The sequence below is a fragment of the Podarcis bocagei genome (genome assembly GCF_964188305.1).
Source record: "Podarcis bocagei genome assembly, chromosome: 4".
NCBI lineage: Eukaryota > Metazoa > Chordata > Lepidosauria > Squamata > Lacertidae > Podarcis > Podarcis bocagei.
In genome coordinates, this window is record NC_138128.1 from 23,657,465 (window position 1) to 23,672,839 (window position 15,375).

Sequence of the window (15,375 nt, forward strand, 5' to 3'; positions counted from 1 at the left end):
TAATATGTCTGCTTACTACTTGGAAAAAAACATGGAACTTTTTTAGCTCAAGGCATATTATCTAGTTAAAAACTTTATAGATGTCTACTGAGGGAACCAGTCAAACAGAAGTTAATGCCATTAACAGCATGAAAGTGTTTGGCAAAAGAGGATTTTGACTATTAAGGTCATAAGTTGTAACAGAATTAAAATTTTCTTGCAGGAAAATACAAAACAAAACAAAACAAAACAACAACAACAAGGGGCAGACCTTGGTCTTTCAAATTTCAGTGGTGCCCTGTGTGGGGCAAAAAATTGGCTCCCCAAGCCTCGCACCTCAATTTAATATGTCATAGTTATGACACCTTGTGGCAACCCCAAGGCTAGGTGCCCAGGGCAGTAGAACCAGTCGTACTGCCCTAAATCCAGCTCTGTTAAGGAAGGATACAATTTGTGCATCTCCCCACTGGGATAGATGTGTATAAATGATTTTGATTGAGACTGAAAGTCTTAATCGGCTGTGATTCCTGTTCCTGCTTCTATCTGATTGTCACATCTGAAACAACCAAAATATTACTTATTTACTCCTTTACTTATTTACTACTCCTACTCCTAAATTAATAAATTATTACCCATTGCTCACCAGCAGGTCCTAGGGAGAGTGACAACAATTCAGAATTAAAACAGATTTACAGCCACAAGAATTCTCATTTGTTGCTAGAAATGGATCGTTTCACTGATGTCTTTATCAGGACAGTTTTTGAATTATTTGCAGTATAAACTTTGATATCAAAAATATCCCAAGCAGTCATCAGATGAGTCTTTTATAGAGATTTATGTACAGCTCTTTTTCCCCATTTCCCCGAAGTGTTTCAGTCCTCGTGCAAGTCTCCCTTTGCACATTGTGCCCAAAAGCTATAAAATAGGATTGCGTATCAGATCCATTTTTTCCAGATACCACACAATGTCTTGTCCAAGCTTAAGTGCTGTCAAAATACATGTATATATATGAGAAATAGTATTTCATCTAACAAAATGTGCCAGCCCCTCTCACTAATCTTCATTTATATACAGGATCCTGCTTAGCTGTTCTAAGGAAGTCAAATCATGGATTAGATTGCTCATTAGGGCTTAAGTGTGAGAGGGAGTGGATTTTGTCTGGCATAATGAAGGTAAAGCTGGGAAGCCTGAGAGACAGGAAAGAAAATGCAATGAATGCAGTGAATTTTAAACTGAGACCAGGCAGAACTCTACATGCATATTTATTCATTTGCTGCTTTATTCGTTTTTCTGTCTGAAGTGCCCGCCTCCCCAAACCTAGGTACATAGGCAGTGGCGTAGCGTGGGTTGTCAGCACCCGGGGCAAGGCAAGTAATTTGCGCCCCCTCTGCCCTAGGGGCAGAGAGCTGCGAGTGCGAGCGTGCGCCCCCCAGATGTTGCGCCCGGTGCGGCCGGGCCCCCCTGCACCCCCACGCTACGCCACTGTACATAGGAACCAAGGCTAGTCAAGTTATTTTTGCATCTGAGGTGGAAAATCCCATAAGCACTTCATGTGCAAGGAAAACATAAGAAGTGCCTTGCTGGGTCAGCTGGTGGTCCATCTATTTCAGCATCCTCTTCTCACAGTGGCTAACCAAGATGCCCATGGGAAGCATGCAAAGCAGGACCTCAATACAGCAGCATTCTCCCCATTTATGATCCCCAGCAATTGGTATTCAGAGCTATACTGCCTCGGAAAGTGGAGGTGGTAGAACATACGATACAGTAACAATAAACTACCGTATTTTTCGCACCATAGGACGCACTTTTTCCCTCCTAAAAAGCAAGGGAAAATGTGTGTGCGTCCTATGGAGCGAATGCAGGCTTTCGCTGAAGCCTGGAGAGTGAGAGGGGTCGGTGCGCACCGACTCCTCTCGCTCTCCAGGCTTCAGGAAGCTATCTGCTAGCAGAGGGAGACCCAGCTCTCCCACCGCTAGCGGAGCGCTGCATTAATCCCGAAGCTTGGGGCGTGCGGAGCTCAGCACGCCCCAAGCTTCTGGGTGCCGGCAAGGTCTCCGCTAGCCCTGGGAGAGCCCCGCGACGTCGCACGGCTCTCCCAGGGCTAGCGGACCACTGCGCTAATCCCGAAGTTTGGGGCGTGCGGAGCTGAGCGCGCCCCAAGCTTCTGGGTGCCGGCAAGGTCTCCGCTAGCCCTGGGAGAGCCCCGCGACGTCGCGCGGCTCTCCCAGGGCTAGCGGACCACTGCGCTAATCCCGAAGCTTGGGGCGTGCGGAGCTCAGCGCGCCCTAAGCTTCTGGGTGCTGGCAAGGTCTCCGCTAGCCCTGGGAGAGCCCCGCGACGTCGCGGGGCTCTCCCAGGGCTAGCGGAGACCTTGCCGGCGCCCAGAAGCTTGGGGCACGCTGAGCTCCGCACGCCCCAAGCTTCGGGATTAGCGCTCCGCTAGCCGTGTCTAGGCTGCGGATAGCAGCCTGCTTCCCGGAGCGTCGGGCGCCCTGAAAGCAGAGCTCCCGGCGCTTTGGGAACACATCCGCAGCATGGGGACCCTTGCAGGAGCTCCCCGCAAGCTTCCCCACGCTGCGGATAGCAGCCTGCCGCCCGGCGGGTGGGGCACCCTGAAGCAGAGCGCCCCTCGCGCCAGGCATACATCCGCAGCGTGGGGAGCCCTGCAGCAGTTCCCCACAAGGCTCCCCAAGCTGCGGATAGCAGCCTGCCGCCCGGCGGGTAGGGCGCCCTGAAGCAGAGCGCCCCGCGCGCTAGGCAGACATCAGCCAGCCCCACAAGCTCGGGGGACAGCAGGGAGGCGCAGCGCCACTATCCCGCTGTTCCTCGACCTGGTTCGGTTTCCCTGACCTGCTTTTGGGGGGGAAATAAAGGGAAAATTTTTTTCCTTTATTTCCCCCCCAAAAAACTAGGCGCGTCCTATGGTCCGGTGCGTCCAATCGTGCGAAAAATACGGTATATGACTAACAATCTGGTTGCTTTTCATGGTACCCAAACTCAACTGCCTGAAATGGCCACCATACTTTGCCTAAGGGTAGGGCTGGCCCACATAAGTGCTCAAACTGAAACTACAACTAATCCAGAATGTGGCAGCTAGATTGGTGACTGGGAGCAGCCACCGAGACCATATAACACTGGTCTTGAAAAACCTACACTGGCTCCCAGTACATTTCTGAGCAGAATTCAGAGTGTTGGTGCTGACCTTTAAAGGCCTAAACGGCCTCGGTCCAGTATACCTGAAGGAGTGTCTCCACTTCCATTGTTCTGCCAGGACACTGAGGTCCAGCACCGAGGGCCTTCTGGCGGTTCCCTCGCTGCGAGAAGCCAAGTTACAGTGGTGCCTCGCAAGACGAAAAGAATCCGTTCTGTGATTCTCTTCGTCTAGTGGTTTTTTCGTCTTGCGAAGCAAGCCCATTGACGGATTAGCGGATTAGCGCTATTAGCGGCTTTATCGGCTTTTATCGGCTTTTATTGGCTTATCTGCTCATCGGATCAGCTGATAAGCGGCTTAGCGGCTTAGAAAAAGGGGGGAAAGGAAAAAACCCCCGCAGGAACTCGTGAAGCAAGCCCATAGGAAATTCGTTTTCCGAAGCACCTCCAAAACGGAAAACCCTTTTGTCTAGCGGGTTTTCCGTCTTGTGAGGCATTCGTCTTGCGGGGCACCACTGTACAGGGAACCAGACAGAGGGCCTTCTCGGTAGTGGCACCTGTCCTGTGGAACGCCCTCCCACCAGATGTCAAAGAGAAAAACAACTACCAGACTTTTAGAAGACATCAGAAGGCAGCCCTGTTTAGGGAAGCTTTTAATGTTTAATAGGTTATTGTATTTTAATATTCTGTTGGAAACCTCCCAGAGTGGCTGGGGAAACCCAGCTAGATGGGTGGGGTATAAATAATAAATTATTATTATATTATTATATAATGTTGAATTCTGCACCATAATCTAAATCCTATGCAATTTAACGTGTGGAAAATACATTCATATCAGACTTGGTTATATCTTATAAATTCAAGTCAGCCTTTCCCAACCTGATACCCTCCAGGTATTTTGGATTACAACTCCCATCATCCCTGACCATTGCCATGTTGGCTGGGGCATGATGGGAGTTGAAGTCCAAAATATCTCAAGGGAACCTGGTGCGGTCATTAGCATTACACCAGAACAGAGAATACCTCCTAAAATAGGAACAGAAGCTTATGGCATCCAGAGTTTTGTGATTCCTTGTTTCCATAATCCCCATTCTCCTTTTGGTCCAGCTAAAGTTTATTCTGTTTTGGCCTGGTGATAAAAGTGAAATGACACTCAAGATGAAAGAGTTAAATATAAGTCCTCCATTTTGGAGCAAAGTTTTAAGCAAAGCTTCATTTAATGCCTAATCCCAGTGAGAAAAAGCATCAAGTTTGTGGTTATATCCGTGCAGGGATAATTTGCATGATGACATATTCCGTAGCTCAGGGATAGTCAATGCGGTGTCTTCTAGAGGTCATTGAACGACAACTCCCATGCAATGGGATAAAAGACATTGCGAAAAATTTGGAAGTGACAAAAAGAAATTAGAAGAGGGAAGGAGGGAAGTCAGCTCATAGGAGCAAATTACAAATGTAAAATGTAATATAATATGTATTTAAAGTGTGAAATTTGGAAAACTAATAAAGATTATATTGGAAAAAACCAAACAAATCACAACTCCCATCATGCTTCACCATGCTGGCTGGGACTGAGTTGTCATCCAAGAACATCTGAAAGGCACCGTTTTGACTACCTCTGCCTTAGCTTTATTAGAGGGATTATAAAAAAAGGCATCAGAATTTGCTGGACTGACCAGCAAAAACACCACCTGAGAATTCTCAAAGCTCTGCTCTACGCTAATAATGGACAGAATGACCTGTAAAGTGTAAGGGCCCAAATTCCTGTCTTTTCCAACCATTGAATGCAGATAACTTACCCTAGTGAAAGAAGCAGGTGCAGTGCATTCCAGATTTTGCTCTATTTAAAGCTCCAGAAGCCTCAGAGATGTAACAGCAGAGTCGAACGTTAGTTCTGCTTAGACACACAAGAGAGGAATGGAAAAATCAGGTATGGTGAAAAGCCAAAATGTTTTAGAATTGTTGATCACCTGTGTGCAAGTCATGGATAAGAGCTTAGTCCTTCCCCCTTAAGTTTGTAGTTGGGCTCTTTTATTTTTAGGGCACTGCAATCTCATTTATTAGCAACCTAGTCTTGTTTTCCATTGGATTATTTAAAAAGTGCTTTTTCTTTCTTCTGCATTACTTTGATTGTTTGGTAATTCTACAAGCATCCTTTAGTAGGAGTGAGTAGCTGAATACTTTTCCTTTCTCAGCGGAAAGCTAAAGTTGCTAGCTCTACGGATGAACCCAGTGCGTATAATCTTAAATGGTACTGTGATTTAAATGTAGCTACCATGCTGTAAAAACTAAGTTTGAAAATGTAGCCAATGTAAGCACAGTACAGTGTGTACCTTTAAGGAGAATTGAGCATCAAAATTCTGTTTTACATTGCTTTTGATTATCGATTAATAATAGAACTTGAAACTGTGAACAGATTTCTCTTTTAGTTTCGTTAGCAAGTAAGACAGAAATTTGGCATTTAATATTTACTGACACTTTCTGTACTGTTTTTTGTACCCCTCCCCGAGTGGAGATAAACTTAGATGAAAGTTGCAGACTAAAACATGATGCTCTGTTGTATCTTTGTCTTTATAGCATTCACTTGAGCCCCTTGCCCAGCAGCAGATGACATGCCGGGGCTCTTCTGTTCCCCTGGCCAGCTGTGTATAATAATAATAATAATAATAATAATAATAATAATAATAATAATAATAATAATAATAATAATAATAATTTATTATTTATACCCCGCCCATCTGCCTGAGTTTCCCCAGCCACTCTGGGCGGCTCCCAATCGAGTGTTAAAAACAATACAGCATTAAACTTCCCTAAACAGGGCTGCCTTCAGATGTCTTTTAAAGATAGGATAGCTGCTTATTTCCTTCATATCTGAAGGGAGGGTGTTCCACAAGGCTGGCACCACTACCGAGAAGGCCCTCTGCCTGGTTCCCTGTAATCTCACTTCTTGCAATGAGGGAACTGCCAGAAGGCCCCCGGCGCTGGATCTCAGTGTCCGGGCTGAAATATGGGGGTGGAGACGCTCCTTCAGGTATACAGGATAGAGAGGGGTGTGGCGGTGGTGAGGTTGATGCAGTGCAAACACAGCAATGGAGCCAGTACAGTGCTCCTGCTGCCTCATTTAAAATGTGCCAACCTTGCCACCACCAACCCTCCCCCTCTCCATCCTGGTACGCTGCAGCAACTGCGTTGGAGGGAAGTGAGCGATGCAGCCTCCCCACGCCATCCGATACTGTCCTTGCTGCTACTAAACGTTCATCAGGAAGACAGGATCATTTTTGTTGCAACAAGCATCCCCTCCCCACCTAGGCTTATTTTTGTGGTTGGCATCCATTTGTCTTGGGAGACAATGGAGGAGTGTGCCTTTGGGGGTGAAGTCAAACCACTGGAGAGCCACAGCGCTTGCTGCGCTTGCTGTGGCTCTAGAGACTGTTGCGGGAGAGACATGTTTCGTTGCAGCTGGGGCAAATGAAGGCGTCCGGTTGTGCTGCTGCAGATGCGCCATGGAATTTCTTCTCTGCGCTCCTCCCAGTGGTCATTCTTGCTCTGGTCACTGCTGTGGATACGTGGCCTACTTGTTGCAATCATACCTCCTTAAAAAAAACACAACAATTTATTTGGTTTTTCAGATTAACATTTTACATTCACATCTTCATCATACAACAGAAAAACAAGATTCCAAGGAATCTCTTAGACTTCCCTCTTCCCCTTTGTGGGTCCTATTGTAAATCATTTCCTCCTGCATCTTTTATAATAATCCAAATCTTTTATCTCTACACTGTATCCAAAATTCACCATTAAACTACAAGTGATATTCCAATCATACTAGCAATTAGCTTACAATGGTCTTTAAGATAAGTTATAAATTTCCCCCATTACTTACTAAAATTTTGGTTTTCCTAATTTCTGACTCTTCCGGTCATTTTAGCCCTTTTGGCACAGTCCATTAAATTTATCTGCCATTCTTCTTTGATAGGAACTTTATCTTCTTTCCATCTCTGGGCCAATAATATCCGCGCAGCCGTGGTCGCATACATAAATACTATTTTCTGCTCCCTTGGGATTTCGGCACCTAGGATTCCTAAAAGGAAAGCTTCAGGTTTTGTTGCAATCATACCTCCTGTTACCTAGGAGTAAGCGCCACCAGTTTCAATGGGCTTACTTCCAAATGGGCATGTATAGGCGTACACTGTAACTTGGTAGTTTTTATGACCATTTTAATTATTATGTTTTTGTACTGAAGTTTTGTTAACTGAGAGAGAGAATGCACAAATGTCATCTCTGGAATGAAGAAACCAATGAACTCATTTTATGTATTACCCCAGAGGGAGTGGCTTCTGGGGATATTTATTCTGGCAACCTGCACTGATGTCTGCCCCATTTATTTGTGTGCCATTGGCAGGCCTTCATGCCTTTAACGATTCCCCTGAAACAGTATCTCTCCCAGCCAGCTGCTCATTGCCTCATGACATATGGTGGGTGTTTCAATGTTTCTGACTCTTCCCCTTTCATTGTCTTCTTTCAGCTAAATTGGATCTCGGTTAAAGAGCATGTTTTACGGCTTTGCTCTCTTAGAACTCTTCTGAAGGCAGCCCTGTTTAGGGAAGCTTTTAATGTCTGATGCATTACTGTATTTTACTATTTTGTTGGAAGCCGCCCAGAGTGGCTGGGGATGCCCGGCCAGATGGGCGGGGTATAAATAATAAATTATATTTATTGTTATTTTTATTATCATTATTCTGCAGTTTTCCACCACCCTGTTAAGGAATATTAAGTTAATAACTCTTTTTATTATATATCTATATATATCTATATATAGATATAGATATATAGATATATAGCAGCCTGCTTCCCGGAGCGTCGGGCGCCCTGAAAGCAGAGCGCCCGGCACTTCGGGAACACATCCGCAGCCTAGGCAGCCCTGCAGGAGTTCCCCGCAGGGCTCCCCACGCTGCGGATAGTAGCCTGCCGCCTGGCCGGCGGGGCACCCTGAAGCAGAGCGCCCCTCGCGCTGGGCAGACATTGGCCAGCCCCACAAGTTTGGGGGACAGCAGGGAGGCGCAGCGCCGCCACCCCGCTGTTCCTCGACCTGGTTTGGTTTCCCCGACCTGCTTTTGGGGGGGAAATAAAGGAAAAGTTTTTTTCCTTTATTTCCCCCCAAAAAAACTAGGTGCGTCCTATAGGACGGAGCGTCCTATGGGACGAAAAATACAGTATATATATGCGAGCACAAATTAATGCCATGGTGATGAGCCGTGTACGTAAGGTTTGCATATTGCAAAAATGTCTGCGAAGTGCATTGCATTTCTGGGTGCTCTGTGCACCCTCAAGCAGTAGGATCCTTCCCAATGATGCACAGGTAACCCAAGTTTAGCCTGTGTTGCAACAGTGTCCAAAATAGTACCATTACACTGTGTCATGCATTCTTGTGATGAAATTGTTTGCTTAATGAATAACACAAGACTGCCAAGAGGGAGTACTGCTGTACCAGTCCCAGAGCTTCCTTCCTTCCTTCCTTCCTTCCTTCCTTCCTTCCTTCCTTCCTTCCTTCCTTCCTTCCTTCCTTTTTAAAATAAATATCAAGCCCTCGTAGAATGAAAGTTATGAAACAACATGTTCAGGCAACATTCAGAGCAATTGCTTTCTGCAATATTAGTCTGTTCCCTTCTTTCGTTGTATTTAACCAGAGTTGTGATTGCTTCTGGAATTCCCTTCTCCAAATAACAGAGAAGGGATTTCCCGGTTCATTTTGGGGCTTTCCTTGCTACGTGTGACTCTAATTTTTCTCTAGATTCAAACCATGTGGTACTGCCAGATGAAGCTTAGTCTGAGGCAAGACCTGATAACATTAACCTTGAGTTCTTTGCATGGTTTAGGGTTGATGGGACCCTTGTACCTTTAACAGCTTTGTGGCACACAGACATTCAACTGTGTAAGTTTGATTAAAAAATAATAATCAGAGATGGAGGATTTCTAAAGGACAGGGCAGCCATTCGGACTGGATATGTGAAAAATCCAGGCAAATAACACAGTACCAATAAGTCTGCAGTGACCTCATGCCAGAGGAAATCAATTTCAGCTGCAGTGCTGAAAAGCACTGTCTCTCAGCCTAACCTACAGGGTTATCGCAAGGATAAAGCAGAAAGGAAAAAAAGTACATCACCTTGAACTCACGGGGGTGGATGGGATAGATGTCTAATACACTAATAAATACACAAGGAGACCTGTGGCGTGACACCCACTTCCCTCTTTCAAAAAAAGAAAAGAAAAAAAAGAGAGAGCCTGATCTGCTTTTTGCCCCTGAGCAATTTGGCTCCAGGGACCATGCATTTGCTCCATAAGAGGAACAGACATTTCCCCTTCCTTTTTAGGAAAGAAAAAATTGTGTCTTTTGGAGCGAAAAATACGGTATATGGCAGGGCATTGCAGTTCGGATGCCTTAACCATCATGGTGGATGGGATGAATGCTTGGCTCCCAATGTGGTACTTCTGTCTGCTAAGGCAGAGAGCAGTGATTGGTGGCACAGCAGAGTTGAGCCATAGTGAAACTCTAATTCCCTGGGACCTTTGGACAGTTCCTGAACTGACTGACTGCTGGTGGCAGGCCTGACTGGGCTGGCTGGCTGGGAGAGGTATCCTTTTCTAAACCTTTGATGGGTTCCCAGTCTCTGGAATCAAAATATTCCTCTTAAAGACCTTCATACGTTATGTCTCCAGCCACAATGTGAATAAAACCTTTATTTTCTTTCTTCAGAGACAACCCCATATTCCACTTATGTTGTACCAGCCCTCCTCTTGCTTGGTTGGCTTGCAGGGTGTGTATTAATGGTTTGGTTTGTCTTCTCTTAAAAGAGGGTAAGTATGTCCTCCCCCGCGTGTAGCAGAGAAGTGTTTTCATGTCATCGCAATAATTTATTAACTTGTGCTTCTGTTCTGCAGGAAAGAAGCCTTTGCAAAAGAACTTCGGGAATTGGAGGAAGAAATGCCTATTTCTTGTTTAAATATACTGTGCAAACTACTGTATGTTACAATGATGACATGACATATACTCTTTGTCTGCAAAGTGCTTAATGCAGAACTAATAACCAAAGCAATTTTGTAGCCTTTAAGAAACTTTTGTATTAAAACTGAATTGGATGTTTAGGGTTAGAATGCTGTTTGTTCATCTCTTGCTACCAACTTCATTTTTCAATGTGTGTATTTCAATGTGTGTATTCAAAGGCAATATAAAAATTCTTCCTTTGCCCTGGTTATGGTTGGAAAAGTGGGGTTAAGTGTTGGCTCTCTAGACCTCTGAACAACTCGTCACCCTATCATTATAATTTTTTTCCAGTTATTCTACACAACTGAGGTATAACTCCACCCAGTCAGTAGAGCATGGGGCTCTTAATCTCAGGATCGGGAGTTTGAGCCCCACATGGGGTGAAAGATTCCCGAATTGCATGAGGTTCGACTAGTTGACCCTTGTGGTCCCTTCCAGCTGTTTTATGATTCTGATTCCGTATCCTAAGATTTGCTTCTGGTGCACATGGGGAACCTGTGGTCCTCCGGATGCTTCTCAGCTACAATGCCCTTGCCGTTGTGGTGTAGTGGTTAAGAGCGGTAGATTTGTAATCTGGGGAACCGGGTTCGCGTCTCCGCTCCTCCACATGCAGCTGCTGGGTGACCTTGGGCTAGTCACACTTCTCTGAAGTCTCTCAGCCCCACTCACCTCACAGAGTATTTGTTGTGGGGGAGGAAGGGAAAGGAGAATGTTAGCCGCTTTGAGACTCCTTCGGGTAGTGATAAAGCGGAATATCAAATCCAAACTCCTCCTCCTCCTCCTCCTCCTCCTCCTCTTCTTCTTTCCTGGCTGAGGTTGATGGAACCGGAGTCGAACAATATCTGGAAGGCCACATGTTTCTGGACACTTTAGCTGTGTTCAAACATAGTTCTAGGAAACAGAGCTATTTAAAGTGCGGAAGCCTGATCTTTAAAATATGACAGAGGATTCTGGGGGCACAGGTGTGCATGACTAGGTGGGAAGGGTAATATAATTTGGAATACATTTAACTAGATTTGGTTTTTGTGAATTAAAGGCTAACCAGAAGAATGAATTTTAGGCAGATTGGCAAGAGAGCTAATTCCCAGTGCCCTTTGTTTCAATTGAACTTCTACCATACAGTGGTACCTCAGGTTACAGACTCTGCTAACCCAGAAATAGTGCTTCAGGTTAAGAACTTTGCTTCAGGATGAGAACAGAAATCTGGCTCCGGCGGCGTGGCAGCAGCAGGAGGCCCCATTTGCTAAAGTGGTGCTTCAGGTTAAGAACAGTTTCAGGTTAAGTACGGACCTCCGGAACGAATTAAGTACTTAACCTGAGGTACCACTGTATTCCTGTGGTGTAGACTGGGAAATCCTTAAACACACCCACACTGATGCCATGGACAGGACAAGACTTCCAATCAATAGTCATGACTCCACACCACAGAAACCCCTTGCTCTTAAACTTTAGGCTCATTGCCCAGGAAGACTATTTTTCTCCCAACAGGACTCCCACTATCTGGTGTTTTTGAGGAGTGCTGCCCACCTGCTGTGTTGCAGTGCATGGAGTGGAATAATCATGGAGAGAGGCTTTTCATGCCAGCCTAATCACTTGTTCCATCTCATTGTTTTTCTTTCCTTTTGTTTCAATAGCCCTCTGTGTAAAATACAGTCTGAAGTCAGAGTCCTGTAGTGATTTCATGCTCCTTATTGCAGCTTGTAAAACAGTGATTGAATTGCCCCCCCCCAAACCTCAGGCTTTTATATACATTATTTACACAATGCGTCCTGTCTGATTGGCTGATTCTTCTTCCCTCCTATAGCCTGATTGGTCTTTTCCTGCAGGCCAATCAGTTGTTTCATTCTACGCTCCTACCAGCCTAATAGGCCGATTAACTTCTTCCTGGAGCCTGATTGGTCTTCTCCTGCAAGCCAATCACTTCTAGGATCCTACTTGCCTATTGTTCTAGGACCCAAGGTTAGTACATAACATGCACCTAGCACAGTCTAGCCTAATTAACAGTAGTAAGTTCCAGTGTACTTTCTCTGGGCACGGGACTGAATTGCAGTTTAAGACTCCAAAACACGTCCTGCACTCTTTCTTGAGACTGTTGAAAATTGCAGACTTGCTGAGATTCTTCCATTGTGACTATTTCACTTAACAGCCAGCCTGAAGAAGAGTGCTGGAGGACTCAAACGTTTGCTCGGTGTTCCAAGACATTTTAGTTGGCTCCAATAAAGATATGACACTAGCATGGCTATTTCACACCTGCCAACATTCTTCAGATGAAAATCAGGATGCACATCTCTTGGTGCTGCACTGCTGCATGAGCCAGTGCTTGATGGGAGCCATGACATTCTTTCCCTGGAAGCTGAAGGCAGAGGAGGAGAAGTGAAGGAAATGCCGCCTAGGACTCTGGTTCCTGGAAGCCACTGCACATCAAGGTGCTGGTGGGTTGGCGGCTACTTCCGCTGTGGCTGCTTCTGGAAATCATAGTTTCTTCCTCCCCACTCTTTTGCTGAGGGAGGAGGAAGGTGAAAGGGCTTCTGTAATTCTGGGACCATCCCAGGAAAATCAGGACACTGGAAGGGTATGATATATTAACTAGAGACAGCAGGAATTCAGTCTGGGACTTTCTGCAGGCCAGTAATGTGTTTTACCACTGAATTATGGCCCCCCCTTTTTAACAAGCTTTCTTAAATTAAGACAATTGGACCTTCTGATCCAGTACTGTGGCAAGGATAATGAGTGGGGTGCCCTCCAGATGCTGTTAGACTACAACTCCCATCATCCATGACCATAGCCCAGCGTGGCTGAGGCAAATGGGCATTGAAGTCCAACAACATTTGGAGGGCAACTAAGGGACATAAGACAGGCATGTCAAAAGTCAGTTTGGGGGGCCTAATATGGGCCATCTATTGGTTTAATCCAGCCCCTGTGGGTAAAATTGTAAAAAAAAAGAGAGCTCAATTTGGATGCCCTCACACATGTTCACTTCATCAAATTTGGCCCTCTTTGAAAAAAGTTTGGACACGCCTGGCATAAGAGGAGTCCGCCGGATCAGACAGTCCAATCTAGTCCAATATCTCATACTGGTCAACCAGATGAATGTGGGAGACCCTCAAGCAAAAAGCACGTACAAGAAATTCTCTCCTCCTGCAGTTTCCATCACTGCCTCCATGGTGTCTACCATTAATCTATGGTGACCACCATCTGTTTTTTCTATTGATTTATAGCCCATCCCTACACATTCTAGGGACGCGGGTGGCGCTGTGGTCTAAACCTAGGGCGAGCCTAGGGCTTGCCGATCAGAAGGTTGGCGGTTCAAATCCCCATGACGGGGTGAGCTCCTTTTCGCTCGGTCCCTGCTCCTGCCAACCTAGCAGTTTGAAAGCACGTCAAGTGCAAGTAGGTAAACAGGTACTGTTTTGGCGGGAAGGTAAACGGCGTTTCTGTGCGCTGCTCTGGTTCGCCAGAAGCGGCTTAGTCATGCTGGCCACATGACCCGGAAGCTGTCTGTGGACAAACACCGACTCCCTCGGCCTATAGAGCGAGATGAGCGCGCAACCCCAGAGTCATCTGTGACTGGACCTAATGGTCAGGGGTACCTTTACCTTTATTACCTACACATTCTATGATATCTGTTTGAACAGTATGATTCCTGACTCATGGAACATATAAGGCATTTATAGAAGAAATTGTACACCTCAAACCATTCTGCATGGTGTTTCATGAAAAACAAGATCAACACGACACTACATTGCAGTCTTTCCCCCATTTGAATGACTGGTATAGTAATCGTATTGGCCACTGTCTGCCACATGGTGGGGCTGCGTGTTTCTAATATCACTTTTTGGAGCAATGCATCTGGTGTAGATCAACCAGTAGATGGCGCTGCCTTTGCACTCAGCGGCTGCTGTGCAACAATTAGCAAAACGCAAGGAGGTGTTTCATTTCCCTCTGTTTTATTTATGGACTCTGGAGGCTATAATTAAAACCCCATAAACTGAAACTGAAGTGTGAGGAAAAGAGAGAAAATATTTTGTTGATGTGAAAATGTTTTGCTTTTCGCTTATGCCCTGCTAAACGCAGGAGGGGAAACACAGATAAATTTTGAAAACACACACACACACCCCACACTAATAAAACCACAACAAGGAAGTGTTCAAAAGGCAACTCCACACTCTTAAACATATGTTAACCCTTACCATGTATTTATATCTCTCTCCACACACACCTGGAACTTCCATAATGTATATCACCAAAACCACCTTGTTAATGGTCACACTGTCAATATTTTGTTTTTTGTCATTGCAACTGCTCATTATACATTTTATATCCCTTGGACCACTTTTTCCTCTTTCTCCTCCCACCCCAAGCTGTATATTCCTGACAATTTAGGATTACACTTCATGGATACGATAGAGAGGTCCCTAATCCAGGAGTGAGCAGATACCAAATTTGCAGGATCTTGTCTTTATACTGCAATCTCGTGGATGCTGGTCCATTTGGGTAAATGGGGAACTTCCCTACCAACTTCACTCTGCCTCAGCCAGCACCTACTTTCCTGTCATCTTCCCCCTCCTTAATCTCAGTGTTACCTGAGTGAAGAATTCAGCAGGGAGGTAAAGGTAAAGGGACCCCTGACCATTAGGTCCACTCGTGGCCAACTCTTTATTGGCTGAGGGAGCCGGCATACAGCTTCCAGGTCATGTGGCCAGCATGACTAAGCCGCTTCTGGCGAACCAGAGCAGCACACGGAAAGACCGTTTACCTTCCCGCCAGAGCGGTACCTATTTATCTACTTGCACTTTGAAGTGCTTTCGAACTGCTAGGTGGGCAGGAGCAGGGACCGAGCAACAGGAGCTCACCCCGCTGCGGGGATTCGAACCGCCAACCTTCTGATCAGCAAGTCCTAGGTCTGTGGTTTAACCCACAGTGCCACCCATGTCCCTCAGCAGGGAGGTAGATGAGGACAAACTAGGATGAGTTGGCTCTGCCTGTCATTGGTTCTAGCCTCACCTACTGTGGTCCTCCTGTTTTCTGCCCTACCAGTAAATGGCATGGAAGACTGGTGGCTTTTCTTTTCTTTTTAAGTCATTTCAATTTTCTTTGCATCAGGTGGGGGCCATAGCTATTTCTACAACACATGCCCTTCCTATTCTGCTGCCCACTAACCTGCCTGCTGAGCGACTTTTTCACAGTCAGTCCTTGTTGCGCCGGCT

The 15,375-nt window shown here is 45.7% G+C and overlaps 1 long non-coding RNA gene across 1 annotated transcript; it reads left to right on the plus strand.

The window, feature by feature from the left end:
- The first annotated feature begins 4,806 nt into the window (after nucleotides 1–4,806).
- LOC308585154 lies at nucleotides 4,807–11,833 on the plus strand. The gene is made up of 3 exons (XR_014007085.1): nucleotides 4,807–5,056; nucleotides 9,881–9,981; nucleotides 10,066–11,833. It is a non-coding gene; the product is annotated as an uncharacterized lncRNA (long non-coding RNA).
- The last annotated feature ends 3,542 nt before the right edge of the window (nucleotides 11,834–15,375 follow it).